Source organism: Mauremys reevesii, linkage group 1 (assembly GCF_016161935.1).
Source record: "Mauremys reevesii isolate NIE-2019 linkage group 1, ASM1616193v1, whole genome shotgun sequence".
NCBI lineage: Eukaryota > Metazoa > Chordata > Testudines > Geoemydidae > Mauremys > Mauremys reevesii.
In genome coordinates, this window is record NC_052623.1 from 118,047,394 (window position 1) to 118,063,098 (window position 15,705).

The 15,705-nt window shown below is 45.1% G+C and overlaps 1 protein-coding gene across 2 annotated transcripts in view; it reads left to right on the forward strand.

Moving 5' to 3' along the window:
- The window catches only part of FHL2 (four and a half LIM domains 2), a 73,115-nt gene that overhangs the window by 13,802 nt on the left and 43,608 nt on the right, over nt 1-15,705 (forward strand). Inside the window, exon 1 of one of the 2 annotated variants that reach the window (XM_039493009.1) lies at nt 5,298-5,433. The exons of the other annotated variant lie outside the window; for it this stretch is intronic. The gene's annotated coding sequence lies outside the window, so the exon portion shown is untranslated. Of the gene's footprint in view, nt 1-5,297; nt 5,434-15,705 lie in introns of those variants that run through there. 2 annotated transcript variants of the gene reach the window in all.

Here is a 15,705-nt window from a genome sequence, read left to right on the forward strand (position 1 = left end):
TAATGTAAATAAGAGGGCTAGGTTCCGGGGAATTTTTTTCACCAGACAAAAGACTATATACATATACATATGTGTATATGTATATACACACACACAATTTAATCCTGGTGCACAGTGATGATGATTGTGAAGCTTGGTTGAGGTGGAGGAGTCAAAGAGTGGGATATTTCCCAGGGAATGTCTTACTGCTAAATGATGAACTAGAAATTGGCTGAGCCCTCAAGGGTTAACTCTCACATGCTACAAGGCATCAGGAATGGAGAGAGGGGAGACAGCATTGCAGACAGAAACAGAGACACACACTGTATGTGTGAGAGAGAGATGCGCATTTCCCCTTTAAGTACACTGTCTTGTTAATTAGATCAGCTTGCTGAGACCGCAGCTGCTGCCAACAAGCTCCCTCCATCCTGAGCCCTGTCCTGTTTCCCCCCTGCTCTATGGAGATGGGGTGCAGGAGCAGGGGGAAGTGGGACACCCAGATATTAGCCCCCCTCTTCCTTCCCTCCCCCGCACACAGCAAGCAGGAGTCTCGGGGAGCAGCTCCAAGGCAGAGGGCAGGAGCAGCACATGGCAGTGGGGGGAGGGACAGCTCAACTGCCGGCAAACTGATAGCCTGCTGGGCAGCTGCTGCACAGGGAACTTAGGGGATCGGGGAGCTGATAGGGGGAGCTAATAGGGGGGCTGCTGGTCCACCCTGGTTCCAAGCCCCCACCAGCTAACTGCAACGAGCTGCTCTTCCTGCAAGCAGTGGACAAAGCAGGTGGCTGCCAAACGACGACGGAGCATTGCACAACTTTAAATGAGCATGTTCCCTAATTGATCAGCAACGTAACAACGTTACCAGGACGAATTTAAGTGAGGAGTTAATGTACCCCAAAATGAAGCAGAAGCAGTTTAAACCAGAGGTGTGGTGTGCCAACCACAAAATTCTAGTTGGAAAAATACTTTGACAGGTTAGTAAAATATATTTCCCCCCAGTTATTACTAATAGTCATGACAAAAGATGAGTGAGTTACATTTTTTACAGAGACTGGTATGTTTGTATTGCAATTTTACCATTGCACCTTAGGTCCTGTTTGTGCTATCAGATGAACTGGGTTAGGAGACCAAATTACAGCATGCTTCTCGCTAGTATGGTTCCATCCTTGTAGTGTACATGGGACCTAAGTGTGCCCTGTAAATCATGCTAAAGCCTGGGAATTTAACATGATTCAGGGGCATCATGAAAACACACTGAAAGATGAAACTGTGTTGGGGACAACCAGAGACAGAATGGATGAGGTAATATATTTTATTGGACAAGTTTCTGTTGGAGAGAGAGAGACAAGCTTTTGAGCTTACACAGAGCTCTTCTTCAGGTTTAATATCCTGGGCCCAACATGGCTATAACAACACTGCATACATGTTTCATCCAGCTTATTTTTATAGTGTAGCTGGGACCTTTGAATAACTAAAACAAAAAATTGGCTAATGTGAAAGGTTGAGGCTTTCCAGAGCTGTCCAAAAACATGTCCTAACTGCTGCATTCTTGATGCTTATACAGCTTTTCATAACTGTTTATTGTTCTGGGAAATGAGAAAGGACTGTTTACACAGTAGCTACAGTAACATGTGGCACAAGGCTGCTAACTCTGTGATGAAGAATGTTTTCATTAGGAAACCATGGGATAGTTCTCCCATCCCTAATCTAAGTTTTCAGATCATGCTCCTTGTCTTGATACCTGAATGTGGGGGATTTATATGGACAACTCCTAGGAAACAGAGCTGTGTGAAAGTTCCGGCAAACTTTATTCATGTGACAATTTGCATTTCTTGGCATGCTAGAGAATATTTTGTTTTGAGCTCTTGTGTTAGAATGAACCCCAAAATACCAAGCTCTGATTGGCTTGGGGTCAAAACCATACCGCCTAGCATAGTTCCATCCAAACCTTAACTTGCCCCCATTTGCTCAAAACTCAGTTTAGGTTCAACTTTTCAGAAAACCTGGCACGTGGTTTGTGATATTATCAAATCCCCAAACTGGTTTCTTTTGGGGGGATATGTTACAGGGTGACTCCTCCTGGAGCAGCCTCTTGTGGCAGTCAGTGGCAGAACAGGTGCATCTACCTCAGTTTCCCTCCTTCGCAGTCCCCAGTAACTCCGTGCAAGCTCTCGTGCCTCAGGAATTCCCCTCCTTTGGGCCAGTTTATTTCACTAACAAAAGCCCCAAATCAGACTCTATTTATCACACCCAGTGCCTGTAGTCCTGGAAGTCCCATGACAGCTAGTCCCTTGATGCTCATGTGCCACATACTGGTGTCTCATGCCACATCTGGGCTCCTCTTTGGTCCTCTTCTGTCCTTCTGCCAGGACAGCCACTCCAACCCCAAGTGAAACCCTGCTCTTCCCAGCTGGAACCTCCACCCCTCTCTGCTGAGAGTGCCTCCTTCCCAGAGACCATCCATCACTCCCCTCCTGTTCCATTAACCTTTTGTCTCAGATGGGCCAACAGACAGTCCTTTCCACTGCTCCCTGGCTCCACCCAAATCCGGTATGGAGACATCAGCAGACAAGCCCTTCAGCCCTCTGCTTTGGCTTCAAAGTCAGCAGGCAACTCACTCTGCTGCCTTCTGCCCTCACCAGCTGACAGGCCCTGGATCTCTGGCTTGTGGAGGTCAGCAGGCAATCCCTCTTATTGTTCTCCTGCCTTCCCCCACACTTACAGCTTCCTTCAGGACTGCCTACAGTCTTCTGGTCTCTGGCAGCTCTCACATGCTGATCTCGCCCCTCAACGGCTCATGTGCCCTCATTTAAGACCAATTCGGGTCAGTTTACTAGTCCGGGACATTGGCCTCTTCCCTCTTAAAGGGCCAGTGTCATCCTGTGACTGGAAGTTATGGTGAGATTTCAAAATCAGGCTGAATATGGGAAGCTAACTTCAGAGCCGGCTCCAGTTTTTTTGCCGCCCCAAGCAACGAAGCCAAAAAAAAAAAAAAGATAAAACCACGATCGGCGGTGCTTCGGTGGCAGCTCTACCGCAGTCGCTTCACCGCAGCTGCTTCATTCCCTCCGAGAGGGACTGAGGGACCTGCCACCAAACTGCCACTGAAGACCCCTTTCCTTTGGCCGCCCCTGCTTCCTTTGCTGGTGCCTGGAGCTGGCCCTGGCTAACTTCAACTTTGGTCTCAAAATGTAGTTGTAAATGGGGAATCGTCATCGAGTGGGTGCGTTTCCAGTGGGGTTCCACAGGAATGGGTTCTTGGCCCTATGCTATTTAACATTATTATCAATGATCTGAAGAAAACATAAAATCATCACTGATAAAATTTGCAGATGACCCAAAAATTGGGAGAGTGGTAAATCACGACGAGAACAGATCACTGATTCAGAACAATTTGGATTGCTTGGTAAACTGGGTGCAAGCAAACAATATGTGTTTTAATACGGCTAAATGTAAATATATATAACTAAGAACCAAGAATGTAGGCCATACTTACAGGATGAGGGACTCTATCCTGGGAAGCAGTGACTCTGAAAAAGATTTGCGGGGGTGGATAATCAGCTGAACAGGAGCTGCCAGTGTGACTCTGTGGCCAAAAGAGCTAATGTGATCCTAGGATGCATAAACAGGACAATCTTGTGTAGGAGTAGAGAGGTTATTTTACTTCTGTATTTGGCAACTGCTGCTTGAATATTGTGCCCAGTTCTGGTGCCCACAACTCAAGAAGGTTGTTGATTAATTGGAAGGGGTTAAGGGACAAGCCACAAGAATGATTAAAGGATTAGAAAACATGTGATAGACTCAAGGAGCTCCATCTTTTTAGCTTAAGAAAGAGAAGGTTAAGGGGTGACTTGATTACAGTCTGTAAGTACCTACATGGGGAACAAATATTGAATAATGTGCTTTTGAAATTAGCAGAGAAAGGTACAACATGATCCAGTGGCTGGAAGTTGAAGCTAGACAAATTCAGACTTGAACTGAGGCATACATTTTTAATGGTGAGAGTAATTAATCTTCAGAACAATTTACTAAGGGTTGTGGTAGATTTTCCATCACTGATAATTTTTAAATCAAGATGGGATGTATTTTTCCTAAAAGCTCTGCATTAGACTAGACTAGATGATCACAATGATCCCTTCTGGCCTTGGAATCTATGAACTCTGGGGCAACTGTTCTATCATCACAGTGATGTAGGTATATTGCATTGGCAACGGGATGGGCTGTAGTGCCCGGCCTGCCCTGAGAACTGCATGGGGAGATCCCGGCACCTGTACAGAGCCCTTACTGAAGTCAACGAAGCTCTGAACAGGCTCAGGGCTTTGCCCACATAGTTCTCAGCACATGACTAAGGCCTAGCTAATGGTTTCCATCTCTAATCTCTGTGATTTATACAATAGGTCTTTAGTTCCCTAAATGCATGATATTTCTTTAAACTGATGTAACAACTTCATTAGAAAGGAAGGATAATCCAGTGGTTAGGGAGCTAGCTGGGATTTGGTTCAGTTCTGGCACAGACTTACTGTGTGACCTTGAGCAAGTCACTTCAGGCTTGTTTATACAGAGAGTTGTTAGTACCTGGCAAGCTAAGATATAAATCTACAGTGCACTGTGTACTAGCCTGCTGCATACTAACTGTCCATGTCGATCCTAATTCCTGATCGTAGTGTGCTTAGAGCTGCTGTGCACTATGGACTTTTAGTGCATGAGAGTGGCGGCCACACGGCCAGTTAGTTCACAGCAGGCTAGTGCGCTGTAGATTTACACCCCAGCTGCTGCATACTAACTTGCCTGCATGCTAACTGCATATTAACTTGATCTCAGTTTCCCATTTATAAAGTGGGGCTTATAGCAGTTTCCTACCTACAGAGGGGTTATGAAGGTAAATCTATTATAGACTGTGAGGTGCTCAGATTCTATGGCCGTGGGGCCATATACCCTAGCTAGATTACTTAAAGGAACTGAGATTCTGTTATATTCATAGACTAATAGAAACTTCCTAAGTGCCTAACATCTCATGTGATAAATAAAACTTACTTGAAAATGATGCTTTTTTATTGTTCAGATATTTATAATAAAACACTAATAGTTAAGTAGTGTAATATCCTGAGGATCTCAAAGCACTTTACACAGATGGGTAAGTATATATAAAGCTCAGCTGGCCCCAAATTAAAGAGAACAAAGGGATGGGGGTTGCTAAGAGCAAGGCGGTTCCTTTCCATTACAGCTCCTGTGCTACTGTAATTACGTTGCCTTAAAAGGCTGGCTGCATGGAGGTGTTGTGGTTCTTATCTCCTGTAGATAGTGTATTTATAGCTCATTTAGCTAACAAACGCCTGACTGTCTAATTACTAAATACATAGTTTGAGTAATCCAATGCAGCAATAAGCCACTGCACTAGTTCCTGTTCTCTCATTCTCAGACTAGACAGCGGAAGCATCACCAGGTTGCAGCAAGGTAAGAGCAAATAAAAGTTTGTTTACTGTCATTCCTCCTCGCCCCCAGAGGGGAAGTAGATTGTCAGCATTCTATGTATAGATGGTGAGCTAGATGCTTCCCTCTTACAGGGAGTGGATATTGAGTAGCCTGTTTGTTTCTTGCTGTCTAACAATGTACATGTACCATTTTCATTTCTCTGAGTTGTCAGCCTGCTGGTGGGAGCCAGGTGCTAAATAACAGCTGCTTTTTACATTTCAGCACTAATAATATAGTGTCATGTTTTCATGTTGTGAAAGAATACACCCATCTGTAAGTATAGCCACTTTTCTGCACTGGAATAGGAAATGGAATGACTTTAGGCAGAAAGCTCTTGATACATTTTTCTCTGTCAGCATCTTCTCCTTTGCTGATGAATATTTGGAAACTGGATACAAAATCCAAAGAAGAAAGATATCGCTGTTCAGCTTTTTCTCCTTGACACCATTTCCTAATGGCCTGGGGCAAATGACAGATGATGCTGATTACATGTTTAAACAATTACTTATGGATTATGGCAACTGTGCAAAAGAAGAAATTGAAAAAACACTCCTGTGTTACTCAGTGTCAAGCAGGAATTCTTCATAACTAACGAGTGAAATAGCATTAGCAATACCTGCCAAACATCAGTTATCAATTTAATGTTACATTCAATTATCTTTATCCTGATCTCATGACAGTGCTGATTTTCAAGTGAAGTCTATACAAGGAAACCTCTTTGGAAAAATAAGATTGTTTGCATAGGTGTATAGTAGATTGCGTGTATTTTAATTTACATACTCCCGGTTTTATATAGAATAATGCTTTTATTGAGAGGACCTTTCAACCAAGGATCTCAAATGCTTTACATGGACGAGCAAGAATTATGATCCAGACTGTACATCTAGGGATAAAAGCCAACACTTACGAGTTTTGTGCCCCAAGGTTATTTACCACACTATTATTGAGGGACTGAAATTAATGTAGGCTGATTTTCAATGTTCCAAGCATCCACAGCTCCCAGGTATTTCATCAGCATTGTAAATTCTCAGCACTTCTGAAGATCAGGCCACTTAGGGCCTGATCCAAAGCCCACTGAAGTCCATAGGAATATTTCAGTTGACTTCCTGCGGGGTTTTTTCCAACAAAAACTAAATCAACATAATCCTACAGTAAACATCCCAGTAACCAAGTTACAATACAGTATTCATACTAAAGAACAGCTCCACTTCCTTCCATCACACTAGTGTCTTGCCCTGAGCTTCAAATTCCCAGTTCCTGGCTCTCACCTCTAGGCAGAAACAGGGAGAAATAAAACAATCGTTCTTGCTAGGCAATTATTGTTAATATGTCATCAGCTTTGCATACTGACGCTTTCTTGAGCTTTTTATTTGCCCTTAACAAGCAAGTAGTGCAAGGATCCACAATGAAGAACTGGAAGTTTAATTTTACAGATGCTTTCTATAAGTGTCCGGCCCAAAGATGACTTTAGATTTTATGTTACTTTGGGGGAAAAAACACTTTGCCAGTGTGATACAGAGATATTTTAAAAGGGAATTTAGTGCTTTTCATTGCATTTGATTTTAAAAGTGAAATTTGTATATACAGAGAGAGAAAGAGAGAAACCAAAACTTAATCCATTTTAAAAGCAGCCTTAACAATAATTCTTTGTTAATAACTAGCATTTGAAAAATATGACTAATGGATGAATAACTTTGTTTTTCCCTTCCAAATATCCAACTAATCAGAACAAGGCAAACCTTTGACAGCAGCTGGCAAGAGGTATGGTGAGAGTAAATCCATTAAAAGAGTTGTTCAATATAGAAACTCAAAAGGGCTGTTTTATAAGGAAAAAAATTAAACAGAGACATAGTTTGGGTGAAATCCTGGTCCCATTGAAATCATTGAGAATTTTGCCTAAATCTCCCATCAATGAGAACAGGATTTCACCCTTTTCCTGATATAATGCGGTCCTTAGGAGCCAAAAAATCTCACCGCCTTATAGGTGAGACTGCATTATATCGGGTTTGGTCCGGAACGGCACACTAGCAAGAGCCGGTACACCGTGCCGGACTGGACCAGCTTCCCCAATGGTAATTTAAAGGGCCCGGTGCTCCAGCCACTGCAGGGAGCCCCAGGCCCTTTAAATCACTGCTAGAGCTTCAGCAGCAGGGCTTGGGTGGGGATTTAAAGGGCCCAGGGCTCCCCGCAGCGGCTGGAGCCTCTGGCCCTTTAAATCACTGCCCGAGCCTGGCTGCCAGAGCCCCAGCGGGGATTTAAAGGACCCGATGCTCCAGCTGCTGTGGAGAGCCTTGGTCCCTTTAAATCACCGCTGGAGCTCAGGCAGCGGGGCTCAGGCGGGGATTTAAAAGGCCTGAGGCTCCCCACGAATTTGGATATAATGCGGTAAAGCAGCAGGGCTCAGGTGGTGCTTTAAAGGGCCCGGGGCTCCCTGCTGCTTGACCGTATTATATCCTAATTTGTGTTATATCAGGTCACGTTCTATCGGGGTAGAGGTGTATTTTAAACGGCACTGAGCTTGCATAGGTGTGAAACAGTACAAAATGTTCATATTTTTCTCTACCATTCTTTCTTCTTTGTAGCTAAATGAAAAAAGTCTAATCAGAAGTTAGTAGTATCTGAACTGCCTCAGACAGTTGTTTTTACATTAGATGAATTATTACTGGCTGTAATGTTTTATCTTTAGGTTTGTATCCTGGTGAGTTCAGTTTGATGATAAATCTAGGGTGATTTCAACAATGTCAGTTCATCATGCAAGACTGATTAGTTTTAGGAAGTTTGACTGCATATTATATATAGTCCCTACTTTAAAAAAAAAGTTGTGTGACCAACTTTACATATTTTCTATAGACTATTTCTCTACATAAACATGGAAGGAACAAAAGTTAAACAATATATATTTTAAAGGGATACTGTGAATTAAAAAAAATAAATAAAAATACAAACCACACTTCTATTGGAAATTGATTGGCTGATTACAGTTACAATTATTACCTAAGATTACTAAAACTGAAAGTGATTAGACGAAAAAGTATTTTTCCTCTATTTTTTTCAGTTTGTTTACTTTGTGCCTTTGACAGCATTTTAAGTGTAATCAATTTTACATATTTCTCCTTATGGTCAGTTTTCCCTGTTCCCTGTGTTGTTCTTTCAGATGGCAACAGGGGAGAGTAAAGGATTTTTTAAAAATAGGAAAATATGATTTTCCAAACCATATTGTCATGTGCATACAAGGGGGGCAGAGATAAAGTCTGAAACTACTTCTAACCATTTAATACATACACACACACACACACACACCTGGAGTTCAGATTAGAACTTTCCCTTTAAGACTGATACTGAATTCTAACTACTGAATTTTAACTTTTTTTTTTTTAATTTAAATTTGCACACCTTCCCTTGTAGGAAGCTAGAATTTCAGTATAATGTAGATGGCATGCTTCTGATTGGCAGTTTGCAGCGAACAAAGCAAAGTCAAACTCCTCTACTGGACTGTAGTAAAAATCAGATGTATCTCACTTGAGTTCCTACATTACTAATGGATAAGGCTACAATTCTGGCATGGAAATTTTTAGTAAATTTCATATCAAAGGTGCAGGAAAAAATAGATAAGTCACAGAAAGGTCACCAAATATTTCCCACCTTGCTTGCACTTGTTGACATTTTTTCACCACAGTTTCACTCCAGTGGCCAGAAGGTGCTGAAAGGGCATGGGTGTGTGTGTCCTGAGCCTGGCTCTCTGCTCTGGGCATTGCAACCTGGCACATATGGTCACACCACCACTTAGGTTTGGCCTATCTGCTCCCAGCAGATGGCGGGGCAGATGGGCCAAACCTGTGTGGCACTGCAAGCCCGTATGCCAGGTTGCAAATCCGCTTGGTTTCACAGATATTAGTCAATCCGCAATCTCCATGACCTGGGTGACAAAATCGTAGCCCTACTTATGAATATCACCATCCAGCAACCCACTATTCTGCCATTTATCACATTTATCGAACCCTGAGCACTTAAATTCCAGAAGTACAAAGGACATTATCACAATGAAGTCCTGTCTATCTGTTTCCACCGGTGCTGTGGCAAGATGGGAAAATGAAGGGGCATGAGACTCACCTTCTGAAACAACTGTTAACTCCAGGAGCTGAGAAAGGTTTGGAGGCTGCGTAGGGCCCAATAGGGGACAACAGGAAAGCCCTAGTGAAGTTCTGTTGTCTGGCACTAATGGTGCAGAACAAAGTTTTAGAGAGAAAGGCAGCAGCAAACAGCTGCAAGCTGAGGTCACTGAGGGTAAGAGGCAGGGGCATGACTCAAACTGTGTGTGTGGGGGGGTGAACCTTTAAATTGCACCCCCCTATCAGCAAGTATCAGTCATCTCTGCCTGTGAGAGAGAGAAGTATTGTTATCACCATTTCACAAATAGGGAATGGAGCGAGACTATGTGATTTGCCCAAGGTCACACAGGACAACTGTAGCAGAGCAGGGAATTAAACCCAGCTCTTCTATGTCCCAGGCTAGTACCCTAGTCACTCCTCCATCCTCCTTTTGTGAACCAGGAGGCTTTCCTGAATCCTGAGGATGAGGACAGCAAGTGTCATCTCAAGGAACATATTGCAAAACTGATGCAAAATGGAGTTGTAACAACACAGATGTAACCCACTTCCCTCTCATTGTTCCCTTTTGTCTTCTTTGTCTTGTGGTTATTCTGGTTTTTTGTGAGGTGAACTGAGCCTTCCTTATTGCTCTAGCTCCACTTCCTATTGCTGTTTTCAGCTCTTCAAGGCTCTGCAGGTTCAAATCTGCAGGTCAGGGTCTGGGAGTGCAGAAATGAGCAGGTTGTGTCAAAAGAAGGCGGTGTTGGTGGGAGAAACACTTAGTAATGAATTCTTCCTTCTCAGCTGGAGAAAGATTGTTGAAGCAATACTCTGCAGAAACAATTACCACTTACAAGTGAAAAGGAAGTGAAACACAGAGACTAGATTCAAGAGAGAGGGTGGCTGCGGCAGGCTTCCCTGTTAGTAATTGTCTGTGTTTGAAGGTCTGGGTGACTCAAGAGCTTGGCAATGAAATACAAAGCCCCTAACTTCTAAATCACCTCAGGTTTGTATCCAGCCCAGATCAGTAGTGACTGAAAGCTATATGTTTGCTCTGTGACCAACTACACGTGAAATGAGTTGGTCAACTCAGTTAATTTCCGAATGGGCTGGTGTCCATCTCATGACAACCACCATCAAACACTGGCAACCTTGTTGGCCATCTCAACAGAGGCAAAGGACTAAACGGGCAGAGAGCCTGGACTATTTTATCCTGCTATAGGTGACCCCTCCGATTCAGGGAGGGACCTGCACCTGTTCTTTGGGGGAAATGATGGTAGCAGTCTTTGGGGTTGGCAATCCAGCACTACATTTTCTTTGTTTTATGCACTGTGTGATTCAGTAGAAATTTACCTCATGGTAGTGTTCATAATTTTCCTTTTCCAAAAACCAAAAGAAGTCATAAAACAAATATTTGTGCACTAATCACCAGCCAGATTCATTATTTAAACGGAAATTTAAAATTGGCCAAATGGAAAATAACATTTTAAACTAGCAAGTGTAAATATATATATAAAATGTTATTTTCCATTTGGCTAATTTTAAAATATAATAGATATAGACAATCTCCTCATAAGAACAGACACATTTATTTTAAACTTGTAAGAGCAATGTACTGTTGGGCCAAGACTTCTAGAATAAGTTTCAGGCCTCTGCACGTTTATGCCAAGTTATATATTTTTGCAAAAATGAATTTGTGATGGAAGTGCTGATAGGTTTTCTAAACAGACAATTTGAATGGGATTTTGCCTGATGATTGGTGCTATGATGGCTTGATGCCATGAACTGGAACTACAACACGTTTGTACTGAACCGCTTTTCAAACATATCAAAGAGGCTCCAGTGACAATGGCTGTTGACCACCTAGAACAGAGGATTCTGTCATTTTACACTTTTTTTTAAACTTCCTTTCTTTGTTTGTTAAAGTAGTAATGATTTTTTTAAAATTAACATTAAAAAGAAGCCATTTTCCTGCTAAATGTAAATTTTGCTATCAGCTTTGTCCTCACAAGACACCTCTGTTCCTTTGCATTCCTGTGCTCAGTCTTAACTCTTCCCCGCTGCATCCAGGCTGAAAATCCAGTTCTCTTCCAAAAACAGACTGTAAAAAATGGCCTGGCAGAGTTCCACATTTATCACTTCTCAGTGATTTCTATACTAACCATGCCCAGTTTACACAGATAATGATGGATTTACTGTCAGCCTTGCAAGGTCAACCTGGGACCTGAATGTCAAGCTGCTTTTTTTCTAGCTCAGGGATCACCACCAGGAATAGAGTATCTCTTCAATTATTTGTGCAACCATGTTTCATCAGATTCTGCCCTCAATCTTCTACAGGGTTATAAATGTCTAATGAGAGCAGACTTTGTCTCTGCAGATAGAACTTTGTTAACTAAGTCTGGTAACAAGGTACTCAAAGGAAGAAAAACCCAGCCAAAATGATATTCTAACATCAGAGACCGTGGGGTTCCTAACTGGGACACATCCCGAGGCCCTCCATTTTTAATCAGTCCTCATTCAGGCAAAACTCCCACTGATTTTGGTAAGACTTTTGCTAGAGAAAGGACTTCAAGATTTGTCCCAACAGCATTACTGAGCTTTGTGATAATAAAATTCAGGTTTATTAAGATGCCACAATTGTAAATAAAACCCTCATGTTTTTCTAGTATAAAGGAATCTAACAAGGAAATCACATCACTATCTATGAATATTGCAAACACAAATCTACCAGAACTAGCAATAGCTGTGTCAATACAGTAACATACAGAGGAACTAGATTTATTACTGCAGTTTCACCCTACAGTATGGCCAAAATCCTGTTATTGTCATATGTGGCAAACTGGGAAATAGCTGTACTATTTTAATGAATATGGTGAATATCTATCAGTGTGTTTGTTTATGATGGGTTACTTGCTATGGAGATGGATCAAAGGGATTGTTACAGGAACCAAGCAAGGAAAGTAAAACAATGACACAGATGAGAATCCTTGAGGAAAAAATAGGGAAGCTGTTAATTGTGGAATACCTCCAACCTGGCCCCATTTAGGTTGGAACAGTTTAGTATATTAAACCATTACAGGACCCCAGCCTAGGGGGTTGAATGAGTTGAGAGAAGCTGCTCAGGGAGCATTGGTGAGTACTGATAGGGATACAAGAGACCCGCTGTCAGTCCAAATGTATGTCTACACAGCAACTAGACACCCATGTCTGGCCTGTGCCAGCTGACTCGGGCTTGCAGGGCTCAGCTTGCAGGGCTGTTTCATTGCTGTGTAGGATGCCCAGGCTCTAGTGCAGGGGTGCTGTATCATGGCCCCACCACTTTTTACCATCTGTAAGGGCAAGTGACAGGTGGGGAAGAGGGGGCAGAGAGGAGTAAGTGGGGGTGGGACCTGAAGGGGAAGGGGCGGGGCAACAGTTTGGACTTTTAGGAAGTTTTCACCGCTCCTGCTCTAGGTCCCTGTGAGGTGAAAGGGTCCCAGAGCTCAGGCTCCAGCCTGAGCCCGGACGTCTGCACAGCAATGAACAGCTCCTCAGCCTGAGCCCCACAAACCAAGTCGGCTGGCACAGACCAGCTACGGGGTTTTTTTTTTGCTGTGTAGTCAAACCCTGAAAGCCTGGGTCTGCTGCAAGCAGGCTGTAACTTGGTCCCCAAGAAAATAGGGTGGCACCAAGGCTAAGTCATGTCTACCAAGGGGCTTGAGGCGAATGCCAAGCAGGGGGAAGTTTCTGGTTTTAAATACACTTCGGAGTGTGAATAAATCATACTTTGTTTCAGAGAAGCTGCTCTCTGTGTCACTGCATATTGCTCCTGTCCACACGTTCCTAAGGGAAGCGCTTTCAGGTGCCACACCCATTGGGCCTGCGAAGTGTCATGGTTGGTAACTAGGGGGCAGAGCCGTAATTAAGCATTTTAGTGCCCAGGGCGAGCAGCCATATTTGCACCCCTTAGAGGTGACGCATAGGGGGAGCATGTGGGGTCACATGGCCCCCGCCCAGTTTTCTGCCTCCTATTTAGCACAGAGGTTTTCACACTATGGGGCACACCTTCCTAGGGGCATGCCCCCCCCAGTTTGAAAATGGTTGCCTCCTGCCAGGAGCCAGCAGATCGGAAGCTGGTAGGAGCCCCCAGCCCACTCAGATCCCGGGCTCTCCACGCTGTGGGAGCCGGGACACTGGTTGGCTTCCCAGCAGCCCTCCCTGTCCTGCTCCCCAAGCCAGGCCACCTCTGCACAGATGGACACTCCCCAAGCAGGGTGGGTGGCACAGCTCCAAGCTGTGCCTGACACACTTTGCCTCTTTCCTGAAGAAGCTGAGCACTGGCTGGCAACACCCTCTGGAGCTGACCCCTGCCCATGGAGCCTGGCTGCCATGAGATGCTCCCCATTCCCTGGAGGACTCATTCCTCTGGGGCACCTGCCTCTCAGCAGCCCGGTCACACTCTGCTCACTGCCGACGGACCTGCCACTGCAGCCGGGTCACTCTCCCCACCCTCCCTGCTCACAGAGCAGAACCGGCCCTTGCTCCCCTGCCTCAGCCCCATGGCTGCCAGGATTGCGGTCTCACAGCCAGAGCTTTGGGCTCAGCCATGCGACTCTGGCCCAGAGCTGGGGGCAGACGACTGCTGGCAGGGCAGACTCGCTCCCGCCAGCTGCCAAAACCAAGGCTGTAAGAATAGAGCAACGCCTAGAGTTACCATATTTCGTGTGGGGGTACTTGAGGGTGTATTTGGAGAACACTGGAGGGATGTGTGTACTGGGAGGGATACCTGGGGGTGCTGGAGGGGTTCTTTGGGGGTGCTGGAGGGGTGTCTGTACTGGGAGGGATACCTAGGGGTGCTGGGGGGTATTTGGAGAGCACTGGAGGGGGTACCTGTGGCAGGGGTACCGCTGAAGGTGAGCTGCCGGTGCTGGGAGGGGATGGGCTGGCTTAACAGGGGAGCACCAGCTGCTGCTGCTCAGGGGATGCTGCATGCAGGGCTCCTGCTCCCCCCCCCCATTCCTCTATCCTCTTCTCTCCCCCATCCCTTCCCCACTTCTCTATCCCCTTTCTCTCCCCATCTCATCCCCTTCCCTCTCCCCACTTCACCCGCTCCTCCCCCATCCCACATATGCCTCTACCTGCCCCATTCCCCTGCTCTTCCCCCTGCCCCATCCCATCCCTTTTCCTTCTCCACTGCTTCTCCCCCCCCCCACCTCCTTCCCCCCATATCCCCATCTCCTATCCCCCTGGCCCTGCTCACCAGAAAACTGTTAGTGTGCGCCAGCATGGTCCACATAGGCCAGTTAGTGAATAATACACTAGCATGCACTAGAATTCACATCTCGCTGGTATGGATGAAAGCACCATATAGACAAGCCTTCAGGCATGGAGGCAGTGCATTCAACAGTGCTCTTTACTGCTGCTGCTCCAAAATGGAGAGGCAGGTTCTCCATTCCCCCCTTTCAGCTCCTGCTGCCAATGGCAATATACACATGTAACCCTTCTGCCAGATGGAGCCAGCAGCAACAAGGGCTGGGTTCAGTATCTAGGGATTCCTTTTCAACACAACACAAAACTTGCTCAAGCCTCCTCCCTCCCCCCCCATAGTAACCTGGGACAATTAAACACCACCCTTGGGCGCCTCTAAGAGGCAATACTTCCCCTCTCACAAGCACAGAGTCTGAGTGTAGCAAAAACTTTTAATAAAAGGAGGGAATTAACTCAGCATTAATTTAGGAAAACATCACAACTAGGGTTCATAAACACAAATCATGAGCAAAAGACCAATCCCCAAGTAAGTTGGGCTGTGTCCTTTTCCCCTCAGGGTCTTAAGTCCAGCAACCCAGAAGTCCCTTTAGTGTGCCCATCCCTTCTCTGCACCCCTCTCACAGTTGCTGTCCTTGGCCAGTGCAGCCCCAGAGTTCAGAGGTTCATCTGCAGAGTTCTCCTCCCACTCTGTGTGGAAGGCAGGGGGGTAAAGAGGCACCTTACATGCTACACTGCTCGAGCACTCACTCGTCGCCCCAACGGCTGATTGCCACGCCTCTGCGGGGCTTTGCTCTGGCCCTCTCCACCAGCTTCTCTGCTGGCTGCTTGCCTCTCCGCCAGCCGCCCTGCTGGTAGCCTGCCATACCTCTCCACCAGCCACCCTGCTGGTCACGCCTCTCCTTCCTGTGAGGTGCTGCTC